The following is a 13,369-nucleotide window of genomic DNA, read 5'->3' on the forward strand; positions in this document are numbered from 1 at the left end:
ACTCGTCGTAGTCTTGGAACTCCTGGAAGTCTCCTTCCACAGCTTCATCTTCGCCTGAGCAGTGGTTGCAATGCTGACAACCTGGGGGGGGGGGGTTGGTGTGTAGAGCAAGGGTGAGTACACATCAACATACTCAGCAAGTATCCTGTTTGGCTGTAGTGGACTAGCTTTATGTGGGGATAAGTCAAGCAGTTGCTTTTAGTTGGTCAGATTATTATTTACTAGTAGAAAGCCAAGTTTTAGCATTAACCCAAGTTATTAACCCGATGTACCCTTTCCAAACGGAAAGAATACCACTTACCAGCACCATAGTCATAACCAAAACCATCAATCTCATTGCCACCTGTAAACCAAAAGGTCTCTTATCAAGTACCACTAATCACTGGAGCTCCCTTGGCCGCTCATAACCGCGAGCACGGCTGATATATCAGTTTCATAACACTCTGCAGAGGTTGTGCACTTTACCCACAAGCCGTGATTCCCTCTTGCCTCGGGTCGATCAAACCCTTAAACACTACCAAGGTGAATAGGCAGGGTTTCACTACGTAGCCTTTACAAAGATTCCCCGGGGCTGTAGCCACCCGTTAGGTTTCCTAAATGCACCGCACTCCTCCCCAAGGGGCGAACCCAAACTTGACAGAGCGAGCCGCATACACCGAGCCCCATTGACGGCACGACGGCTAAGTGAACTACACCCCGGATCCTCTAATTATTCAGCTAAGGGCATCCCATTCCACCCTCATGGTTGCACTGTTTTCCCGGGCGGTCATCCATAGAACAGGTCCTTACGGAGAGGCACTCGAGAAACCGCTCGAGCCCCCTTGAATACCACAAGTACAACATCATAATAAGAGAAGGGAAAACAGCGTATCATAGATAATCTCATCATGTTCATTGATTAGAGTTGAGCAATAGCATAAAGCTAAACAGTAATAATCCAACCCAAATAGGTAAACAAGGACATGGATAACAAAAGCTAGTCAATCCTTAGGTATAAAGGTGTAATGCGGGAGGTGAATTAAATAATGAATAGGACAGAGATAGGTCAAAGGACACTTGCCTCCACCAACCGACTGCTGCTCAGGGGCTTCTCCTGCGAATTCCTCGGGCTCTTCGACCGGATCGTTCTCTATGCGATTGCAAACATACATACATCCATCCACATTTAATACAAAAGAACAGTACACCATACAAGGGAACAAATAAAGTGAGTATGCATCAAGTATGACATTCGATATCGCATTTGTTATGGTTAGAAAGAAACGGGAAAGGGTCTCGCAGGGGGTTAAATCTTATGCACTAACGATCAATTACAATTGGTTCTTAACAAAAGAATTCTGTTACATATACACTAATGGAAACCTAATCATTTTAAGTTGATCAACATTGCACGAGGTAAACAATTAACTACATGAATCAACTAGCATAACGGAATTTTAAATTAAACTTCCTATTTCAATGGCATGAACAATGATTAGCCTACCTAAAATAAAATAGCTATGATCACAGAAAGTAAATAAAATAAAATAAATAAAAAAAAATAAAAAAAACAGAGGGGGGGCGGTTGAACCGGCCCTAGGCTGGGCGAGCGGCTGGGCGAGCGGCTGGGCGCGGCCGGGACCGGCCAGGGCGCGGCAGCGGCCGGCTGGGGCGCGGCCAGGGCGCGGCCAGGGCGCGGCCGAGGCGGGGGCTGGGGGTGGCCAGGGGCCGGCTGGGGGCGCGGCAGCGGCCGGCTGGGGGCGGCCAGGGGCTGGCTGGGGCGCGGCAGCGGCCGGCTGGGGGCGGCCAGGGCGCGCGGCCAGGGGGCGGCCAGGGCGCGCGACCAGGGCGCGCGGCCAGGGGGCCGGGCGGCTGGGCTGCCAAGGGGAGGGAGGAGGGGAGAGGGGAGAGGGAGGGAGGAGGGAGAGAGGGAGGAGAGGGGGGGCTCACCGGCGGGGGCGGCCGACGGCGGGGAGCGGCGGCCGAACAGGGGGCGGAGGCGGCTTAGGGCAGGGGGTAGGGGCGGCGGCGGCTTAGGGTGGGGGAGAGAAAATGAGAGAAAATGAGAGGGAGAGGGAGAGGGTTTTGGGAAAAAGGGGGAATGAGGGGGGGCGGCTGGGCCTTTTTGGGCCCAAGAGGGGGCGCCAGGGGCGGCTGGGCCGGCCGGGGTCGGCCCACGGCGCGGGAGAGAGAGAAAAAGAGGAGAGAAAAAGAGAGAGAGAAAAAAGAAAGAAAAGATCTTCTCCTCATTTTCGAAATCCGATCTTTCTACATGAATGCAATTGCGCTTTCAAAGCAATCAAAAGAAATGCAAGGTTCGGCATGGTGCATCAAACAACATAAAGTATTTAGGGTTTTTCTTACACCGGAATTCCAAACCGAATCCCGCTAGAACTTTGGAAAAGGTCAAGGTTTAGCGAAGGGAAAAAGAAAAAGAAAAGGTAACGCCCGAATTTGGCGAGTAAAGAAAAGAAAAAAAAATTCAACTGCAAAATTCGGGGCGTTACAAACCTATTCCCCTTAAAAGAATCTCGCCCTCGAGATTCAGGGCTGGCTAGCAAAGAGCTCTGGGTACTTGGCCATCAGATCATCTTCACGCTCCCAGGTTGCTTCTTCCTCAGAGTGGTGATTCCATCTGACTTTGCACATTCTGATGGTCTTCCTTCGGGTGACTCTGTCTGCAATCTCAAGGATCTGAGCTGGCTTCTCAACATAGGTCAAGTCCTCCTGGACTTCAAGACCTTCCACTGGCAACTGCTCTTCTGGCACACGCAAGCACTTCTTCAACTGAGACACATGAAAGACATCATGCACAGCCGACAAATTCTCTGGCAGGCTGAGCTGATAAGCCACTTCTCCACGCTTTGAGAGGATCTGGTACGGACCAATGTAGCGGGGTGCTAACTTGCCTTTCACTCCGAATCTTCTGACTCCTCTGATCAGTGACACTTTCAGATAGACAAAATCTCCGACTTCAAAACTCAGCTCTCTTCTTCTTATGTCTGCATAGCTTCGCTGCCTCGATTGCGCTATCTTCAGATTCTCTAGAACCATCTTGATGTTCTCTTCGGCTTCAAGCAAAATGTCTGGCCCAAACACTTGCTTCTCTCCAGGCTGATCCCATTGCAACGGAGTTCTGCAACTCCTTCCATAGAGCGCCTGAAATGGTGACATCTTCAAACTGGCCTGGTAACTGTTGTTATAGGAAAACTCTGCATAAGGCAATCGCTTGTCCCATCCGGACTGATCTTGCAACGCACAGGCTCTCAACATATCTTCGAGAATTTGATTGGTCCTTTCAGTCTGGCCATCTGTCTGCGGGTGATAAGCTGAACTGAAATTCAGATGTGTGCCCAAAGCTTCATGCAACTGCTGCCAGAAATGAGAGGTGAACTGCGTTCCTCTGTCTGACACTATCTTCTTTGGCACACCATGAAGACAAACGATCCGAGACATATACAATTCTGCCAATACTGCACTGTTGTAGCTGGTCTTGACAGGTATGAAGTGGGCTGACTTGGTCAAACGGTCCACCACTACCCAAATAGAATCGTAGCCGGCTCGAGTGCGAGGCAAACCGACTATGAAATCCATACCAATTTCATCCCATTTCCACTGAGGGATCTACAACGGTTGCAACAATCCAGCAGGTCTCTGGTGTTCTGCCTTAATTCTTCGACAACTATCACACATAGCCACATGCTCTGCGATTTCCCTCTTCATTCCGTACCACCAGAATTTCCTCTTCAGATCCTGATACATCTTCTCACTGCCAGGGTGAATCGAATAAGCTGTCTCATGAGCTTCCTTAAGAATCAACTCCCGAATGGACTGGACATTGGGAACACATAAGCGGTCTTTGAACCATATCACGCCTTCTGCATCTTCTCGAAAATCTTTGCCTTTGCCTTCTAGAATCAGTCGCCGGATCTCACTGATTTTCTCATCATTCTTCTGCGCTTCTTTGATTTCGCGCTCCAAGGTAGGTTCCAACTCAACTGTGACTCCTCGCGAATTGTTCAGAAACCCGAGACTCAACCTGTCGAACTCCTTGGCCAACTCATAAGGCATCGGGCGAGCGACCATCAGATTGACTTGACTCTTTCTGCTCAAAGCATCTGCCACTACGTTTGCTTTGCCTGGATGGTAATGAATCTCCAACTCATAGTCTTTGATCAACTCTAACCATCTTCGCTGCCTCATGTTCAACTCTGACTGAGTGAATATGTACTTCAGACTCTTGTGGTCTGTGTAAACATCGCATTTCTGTCCATACAGATAGTGCCTCCATGTCTTCAGTGCGTGAACCACTGCTGCCAACTCTAGATCATGGATTGGGTAATTCTTATCATGAACCTTCAGCTGTCGGGACGAGTAAGCCACAACTCTTCCCTCTTGCATCAACACACATCCCAAACCTGTGTAACAAGCATCGCAATACACCGAGAAGGGCTTGTGCACATCGGGCAAGACTAGGACAGGCGCTGTAGTCAACTTCTCTTTCAGCGCTTCAAAGGCCTCTTGACATTTCTGGGTCCACTTGAACTCAACTTTGTTGCCTAGCAACGCTGTCATTGGTTTCGCAATCTTCGAAAATCCTTCAATGAATCGCCGATAATATCCGGCCATTCCAATGAAACTCTTGATTCCTCTAGCATCTGTTGGCGCTTTCCAGTTCAAAATGTCTGCCACTTTCTTCGGATCCACAGCCAATCCTTCCTTGTTGATTATGTGACCCAAGAACAGGACTTCGCTGATCCAGAACTCACACTTGCTCAACTTTGCATACAACTGGTGCTCTCGCAATCTCTGCAACACCATCTTTCTTCTCCACAAATAGGACAGGGGCGGCCCAAGGCGAGGTGCTTGGCCGAATGTAACCTTTCTCTGACAGCTCATCAATTTGCTTCTTAAGTTCAACCAACTCTGGTCCAGATATTCTGTAAGCTCTCTTAAAGATAGGGGCGGTTCCAGGAAGAAGCTCTATAGCAAACTCAACTTTCCGCTCTGGTGGCATACCCGGTAAGTCCTTTGGAAACACATCTGGGAATTCAGACACAACCTTGATACTCTCAATTGGATCTGCTTCACTGCTATCAACAGCCATCTGATAACAACCTCCTTTCTTTGGCTCAGGCGGGACTAGTTCGGTCACCACTTCCTTTCCTACTGGGGACACCAACTTGATTGTCCTTTTATCACAACTGATAACTGCCTGATACTTATCCAGCCAATTCATCCCTAGGATGACATCTATTCCCTGAGTACCCATTACTATAAGGTTGGCGGGAAACGCTATCCCCCTTATTTTCACACTTATATTCAAACAAATGCTATCGGCTCGAATTCTACCACCGGCTGAGTCAATTTGAATGGGGGTTGACATGGTAGTAGTTGGAAGATTATGTGCTTCTACCCATGATGCAGTAATGAAAGAATGCGTTGCTCCAGTATCAAATAACACTTCTGCAATACGGGAGTCGACTGGGAACATACCTACTATCATGCCGGGGGTCTCCTGAACTGCTTCAGCTTCCAAATGGTTCAGCCTTCCATGATTATAGCGCGGCTGAGGGCGATTGCCTGCTCCAGGCTGAGACACATTCTGCTTTGCTGGGGCATTGGGGCCTGACTGCTGCTGGGCTGCCTTCTTCGGACATTGCATCACCCAGTGGCCTTGCTCTCCACAGTGGAAACATGCTCTGTTTCCAACCTGAGCTGGTGCTGCCTGACTGTTCTGCTGATTTGCTGGGGCAGGAAGACGAGATGCTTGCTGATTCTGCCTTTGAAACTGACCTCCTGACTGATGGTTCTGACGGTTCTGGTACTGATGCTGAGGATACTGCCTTTGGAACTGCTGATGCTGCTGAGGTGGACGCTGGTTCTGCCTGAACTGCTGAGGTTGATTGCTTGAGAAACGAGGACGATTGCTGCTTCCAGGCTGGGGTCCACTGATCTTGCGCTTACGATCTTCCATCTCCTTGCGCTTTCTCTCTGTCATGATTGCTCTATCAATCAGGTGCTGGAATGTCGGGAAGGTGTGGTTCATCAGCTGATACTGCAGAGGGTCAACCAAGCCTCTCAGGAAACGGTACTGCCGCTTGGCATCGGTGTTGACATCTTCAGGAGCATAGCGAGACAATTGCATAAACTTGTCCCGGTACTCACTGACAGACAATGGCCCTTGCTTGAGGGCCAGGAACTCCTCCTTCTTCACTGTCATCAGACCTGCAGGAACATGGTACTGACGAAAGCTACCTCTGAATTCTTCCCAGGTGATGGTGTCGGGGTTGGCATGGGTGGCGAGGTAAGACTCCCACCATGACATGGGCTGCTCCTCTCAACAGACGGGGACCATACAGAACTTTCTCCCTGTCATCGCACTGAGCGGTATGCAACTCCCGCTCCACAGTGCGCAGCCAATCTTCAGCATCCATAGGGTCAGAAGAGTGAGCGAACGTTGGTGGATGACCTCTCATGAATTCAGCACGCTTGTCTCTGGGCATCTGAGGCATCTGAGGCTGAGGTGGCGCTTGCTGCTGTTGCTGCTGCTGCTGCTGAATGGCGGCCAAAGTCTGACCGATGGCTTGAACTGCCTGAGTCTGCATCAGAAACATCTGCTCGATGGACATCGGGGGCGGGGGTGGCAGCTGCTGCTGCTGGGGCGCCTCCTCCTGTTGAGCGGCTCGCTCCTGCTGAGCACGCCTTCCTCCTCTGCGCCTATTCTCTGACATCTGCAGAATGCAACCACACATCAGAACTGATCTGGCAAATCTTGCAGCATAAGAGAAGAGTATAGAATTCTTCAACAGCACTGAACAGATGAGCATCTTCACTGATCTCCAACACAGACCACACAGCTTCTCAGATAGAAAGGAAAGTGGAATAAAAGGTTTCCCAACTATATAACTAACTTTATTAACATAATAGGTGAACCAAAATGCAGGGGATACCCACACTCTGGTGACAATCATTACAAAGATCCAAACCAAACAAAGTTCATCATGACAAACATAAATGCACAGGATATAGCAAACTACCCTGTCTAACTAAGACTAACTAAAACTGAGACTAATGCTAAGACTGAAGCTTCTATGTATATATTTCGTATTAATTACAAGATCCAACTCTAACGATCTATGGTTCTAGAGTTATCTTGGTCTTGCAGTCGGGATTGCCATAAGACTGGTGTCCACGCTGAGGTGAGCGGTACGGGTGCTGAGTCCCGACGGGAGCGGGGGAACCACCATCCAAGTGACGACGTTCCGCGCGCTCAGCCCGCAGCAGGGCGATCTCAGCACGAGCCCTACTCAGCTCATCTAATGCATGGTCCAGCTCCGTGTTTAGCACGGCGGCTAGGTTGACTGTGCTGCTCAACCTAGGATTGCCCTCACCGACGGGTGAGACAATCACGCCTCCTGTGCTGCCAGATGGACGGCGGGGGTAATACTTCAGGTCAAGACCGTCAGCTGCCCCACCGAAAACCGAGCAGTAGTGCGAAAGCGCACGCCGTGCAGCATCTTGCATGGCTGCCTCAGCTGAGTCCCGCTCAGAAATAGAATAGTGCTCTGAGCAGGCCTCTGCACCCTGGAGACTGTCCTCCGGGCAGCGCACCAAGCAAGTCGCCTCCCAGCGGTCCGGGTAGACCCCGCGACTATGCTGGTAGACCACACAGCGATACTCGACGGACCAAGTATGCCGGTCAAATGCCCGACGTAGCAGGGTGTCGAGCGCATCGTGGAAGTGACACCCGCGAGCAGCGTCGCGAGTGATGGGTCGAGCAACCCATCCTTCCGGCTCAGGGTTAGCAGAGAAGTCGGTGTCGTGGCTTGAGCTGTCGTCGCCATCTCCGTCGTCTGGGTCTCCTCCAGCAGCTACTCCAGAAGCTGGGGCGCCCAGTGGTGGTGCAGGGGGCGGCTCCAGAGGAAGCACAGGGGAGCAGCTCCTCACAGACTCTATCTCCTGGTGGAGCGAGAAGGAAGAGCTCTGCTGCTCCTGTCGTCGACGCTCCTGCTCCTCACGCAGGCGGTGGTGTAGTCTCTCCAAGTGGCTGGACTGTCCGGCCACGGGACGGCGAAGCGGACGCTCAGCAAGGCGGGAGGGTAAGAAGGGGATGACTGACTTTCGTGCAGTGTGTCTAAGTCGAGCCATCTACAAAAGACATCGCAAGCAAAAGGGTGAGAACAGAATTAATATGACCAGCAAGTAATAAGTAAATGAAGGATCAGAATGAAACACAATTTTTTTAGCAAGGTATAATATATAGTAAAACATAGGTTTGGTCGGTATGACCAACTTTTGAAGAGATATCAAAGTCAAGGCAAGGACAGAGGTCTATAGTCCTTAGAACGACCATTCTACTCTAGGTTAGCGGTCCTACAGTCTGCACGGCTTTGATACCACTTATGTCACACTCGGTTTTAGAAGGCAAACCGAATGCGAACCATGTACGTGCCAGGATCAGTTATTCACGTACACAGCAGTTACATAATATGGACATCATCACACAGTGCTCAAAATAGTATTAATAAGGGAAATAGTCGATTACATCATACGTCTGAGACGTCCATATAGTTCTTACAATAAATCAAAGTGCGGAAAAGAAACGTAGATAACACGGCCTTCACAGGCAGCCGACTGGGGGTTTGCCGCTAACCCACACCTAGAACTCGTCGTAGTCTTGGAACTCCTGGAAGTCTCCTTCCACAGCTTCATCTTCGCCTGAGCAGTGGTTGCAATGCTGACAACCTGGGGGGGGGGGGTTTGGTGTGTAGAGCAAGGGTGAGTACACATCAACATACTCAGCAAGTATCCTGTTTGGCTGTAGTGGACTAGCTTTATGTGGGGATAAGTCAAGCAGTTGCTTTTAGTTGGTCAGATTATTATTTACTAGTAGAAAGCCAAGTTTTAGCATTAACCCAAGTTATTAACCCGATGTACCCTTTCCAAACGGAAAGAATACCACTTACCAGCACCATAGTCATAACCAAAACCATCAATCTCATTGCCACCTGTAAACCAAAAGGTCTCTTATCAAGTACCACTAATCACTGGAGCTCCCTTGGCCGCTCATAACCGCGAGCACGGCTGATATATCAGTTTCATAACACTCTGCAGAGGTTGTGCACTTTACCCACAAGCCGTGATTCCCTCTTGCCTCGGGCCGATCAAACCCTTAAACACTACCAAGGTGAATAGGCAGGGTTTCACTACATAGCCTTTACAAAGATTCCCCGGGGCTGTAGCCACCCGTTAGGTTTCCTAAATGCACCGCACTCCTCCCCAAGGGGCGAACCCAAACTTGACAGAGCGAGCCGCATACACCGAGCCCCATTGACGGCACGACGGCTAAGTGAACTACACCCCGGATCCTCTAATTATTCAGCTAAGGGCATCCCATTCCACCCTCATGGTTGCACTGTTTTCCCGGGCGGTCATCCATAGAACAGGTCCTTACGGAGAGGCACTCGAGAAACCGCTCGAGCCCCCTTGAATACCACAAGTACAACATCATAATAAGAGAAGGGAAAACAGCGTATCATAGATAATCTCATCATGTTCATTGATTAGAGTTGAGCAATAGCATAAAGCTAAACAGTAATAATCCAACCCAAATAGGTAAACAAGGACATGGATAACAAAAGCTAGTCAATCCTTAGGTATAAAGGTGTAATGCGGGAGGTGAATTAAATAATGAATAGGACAGAGATAGGTCAAAGGACACTTGCCTCCACCAACCGACTGCTGCTCAGGGGCTTCTCCTGCGAATTCCTCGGGCTCTTCGACCGGATCGTTCTCTATGCGATTGCAAACATACATACATCCATCCACATTTAATACAAAAGAACAGTACACCATACAAGGGAACAAATAAAGTGAGTATGCATCAAGTATGACATTCGATATCGCATTTGTTATGGTTAGAAAGAAACGGGAAAGGGTCTCGCAGGGGGTTAAATCTTATGCACTAACGATCAATTACAATTGGTTCTTAACAAAAGAATTCTGTTACATATACACTAATGGAAACCTAATCATTTTAAGTTGATCAACATTGCACGAGGTAAACAATTAACTACATGAATCAACTAGCATAACGGAATTTTAAATTAAACTTCCTATTTCAATGGCATGAACAATGATTAGCCTACCTAAAATAAAATAGCTATGATCACAGAAAGTAAATAAAATAAATTAAATAAAAAAAATAAAAAAACAGAGGGGGCGGTTGAACCGGCCCTAGGTTGGGCGAGCGGCTGGGCGAGCGGCTGGGCGCGGCCGGGACCGGCCAGGGCGCGGCAGCGGCCGGCTGGGGCGCGGCCAGGGCGCGGCAGCGGCCGGCCAGGGCGCGGCCGAGGCGGGGGCTGGGGGCGGCCAGGGGCCGGCTGGGGCGCGGCAGCGGTCGGCTGGGGGCGGCCAGGGCGCGCGGCCAGGGGGCCGGGCGGCTGGGCTGCCAAGGGGAGGGAGGAGGGGAGAGGGGAGAGGGAGGGAGGAGGGAGAGAGGGAGGAGAGGGGGGGCTCACCGGCGGGGGCGGCCGACGGCGGGGAGCGGCGGCCGAACAGGGGGCGGCGGCGGCTTAGGGCAGGGGGTAGGGGCGGCGGCGGCTTAGGGTGGGGGAGAGAAAATGAGAGAAAATGAGAGGGAGAGGGAGAGGGTTTTGGGAAAAAGGGGGAATGAGGGGGGCGGCTGGGCCTTTTTGGGCCCAAGAGGGGGCGCCAGGGGCGGCTGGGCCGGCCGGGGTCGGCCCACGGCGCGGGAGAGAGAGAAAAAGAGGAGAGAAAAAGAGAGAGAGAAAAAAGAAAGAAAAGATCTTCTCCTCATTTTCGAAATCCGATCTTTCTACATGAATGCAATTGCGCTTTCAAAGCAATCAAAAGAAATGCAAGGTTCGGCATGGTGCATCAAACAACATAAAGTATTTAGGGTTTTTCTTACACGGGAATTCCAAACCGAATCCCGCTAGAACTTTGGAAAAGGTCAAGGTTTAGCGAAGGGAAAAAGAAAAAGAAAAGGTAACGCCCGAATTTGGCGAGTAAAGAAAAGAAAAAAAATTCAACTGCAAAATTCGGGGCGTTACATGCGCAGCGTGCATAGCAGCAGCACCAGGCGTAGGGCGGTTAGAGCCTCGTGGCATAGAAGATGCTGCCCCTTCCTCCATTAGGAAGTCCTCAGGAGACAAGTCGTGGTGCTCGACGATCTGAACCATTGTGTCGAGCAAGAAAATAGGCGAAAAACCCAAAGCCGCTCCCCTACCTGGCGCGCCAAATGTCGGTGGGAAAATCCTCTAGCCGGGTGGCGGAATGCACCCGCCCTAATCCTAAGATGAGAAGGGGGCCTAAGCGCTTGCCTGTTTGGTGAATTTTGGATGAACACAAGGACACTCGAGGGTTTATAGTGGTTCAGGCCGCTGGAGCGTAATACTCTACCTCAATTGTGTGTAAGTTGTATTGACCATGTCCCTTGTAACGCTGTGTCCCCTCCCTTTTATAGTTTAAGGGAGGTACATACAAGGATGATGAGCCCCGACATACGGGCCCAGAAGCATAATGGAAGGAATACATTATGTGAATAATTAATGCTGACAGCACACATGAGTACAGGCGTATAGGTGGAGCCATTCAGATTCCCTCCACCTTAGTAACGCATGAGTAATCAGTGGGAGTCATGATGACTGCAGTCCATGCAGCATTGATAGGCAGTGACCCTTTTCTTGGAAACACAGAGTATTGGTGAGTCATTGTCCTAGCTATGGTAACGTGTGAGTAACAGCACGACCCACGCAGCGTGGACTGGGCGCGCCGCCTGTCACTAGAATGGACAGGCGCATGTCTTATCCGTAATGAATGCAGAGACACGCGTAGCCCAGAGGCTTCATGCCAGGTTCCGCCCGTTGGCTTACGCCGCGTGCAGTAGGCCACGTGTCGGCACCGGACCCCCGTCTGGGTCCTGATTAAGGCCCGGGTATGTTCTATCCTGGAACTCTGGGACCCCATTGAGGGCGGCCCGGACCCCATACAGGGAAGGTCCGGATCCCATTCCAGGGGTCCGGTTCGCACATGTGGAGGTCCTCAACCAAACTTGGAAGCTCGGACCGTATATACACGGGTTCGGCACCTTCTCATGGGGGTCCGGACTCGCTAGCGATGCCTCAGAGTATGTCACTTTCTCTGGACACGTGGCGGCACCGGACCTGCCCATGTGGTGGGGTCAGGTGCTGTTGCTGGCCTAGAGTAGTCGCCCGAGGCTGGGGCGAGTCATGGCCTGGTCCCACATACAGCTCTTTTACCACGCGACTAAAAATAGCCGCGTGGGTAGTGCATCTTTATAGAGCAGTAAGGGGTACCCTAGTTTCATGGTACCGACAACTTTTTATCCACTATCATTTTTTCTTCTACTAACAATTGGAGCCAGACTCATAGCACAGTAGAAGGGGAGGAGACGAGCGCGTGCTCCATCCATCGGGAGAGAGAAGAGGACGGCACACGCTGCATGGGGGGCACCGTAGGGGCAGCGCTACGGGCTGCCGCGCCCCTGTAGCTGCCATGCAAGAGGAGGGGGCGGACGCGCGACAGCCGCTGCAGGTAGCCTTAGACTAAGCGCTTCACTCGATATTCTTCCCTCTATATCTCACTCACGTGCCACGTCAACAACCTCTCTCCCTCTATATCTCTACCCTCCACAACGGTTCACTCTACATCAACCCTCTATACCCTACTCCAAACATAAAATACCATTTTCATACATATTCATCATTTATTACCAATTTTTTCTCAACTAAAAACACAGTCATAGACTGAAAAGGAGGGCAGCGGGCTGCCTTGCGCACCACCCATATCTAGAGGAATATCGTCTCTCCTCCTATCACTGTAGCGCAGAGAGGAGCCCGTAGAGTGAAGCGATGAGCATCTAGCACGAGTATTGTTCACTCTACATATGACGTGGAGTGGCAGTAGCGTGAACCGTTGTTCACAATCTCATTCCGGCGTTCCTCTACACGCTCCCCTTCGTACGGACGACGCTCTCCCACAGGCAAAGCAAGCGTGAACAAAACTCGTGGAAATTATATTATATATACGTGGTGGGTATAGAGAGATGATTTAGAGAAAATCACTGTAGAATGCGAGAAAATAGAGGGAGAGAGAATAATGATGTGGAGGGAAAGTAGGATATAGAGTGAAAAATTTAGAGGGAATCACTGAAGATAGTCTAAACGACTTCAGGCCAGTGTGGTATCCCATCAGTTTAGCACACCGTCGACTACAAAGTACGACACCTCTTTTTTTAAATCACTGACAACGCATTTGGTCTCACGGTCTAGCTTGTCCGTCGTGGCCTAGCTCCGGATGGACCGTTCCGACACCGACAGTTTCTCGCGGAGCGAGCTGATCA

This window comes from Zea mays, chromosome 2 (assembly GCF_902167145.1).
Source record: "Zea mays cultivar B73 chromosome 2, Zm-B73-REFERENCE-NAM-5.0, whole genome shotgun sequence".
Lineage (NCBI taxonomy): Eukaryota > Viridiplantae > Streptophyta > Magnoliopsida > Poales > Poaceae > Zea > Zea mays.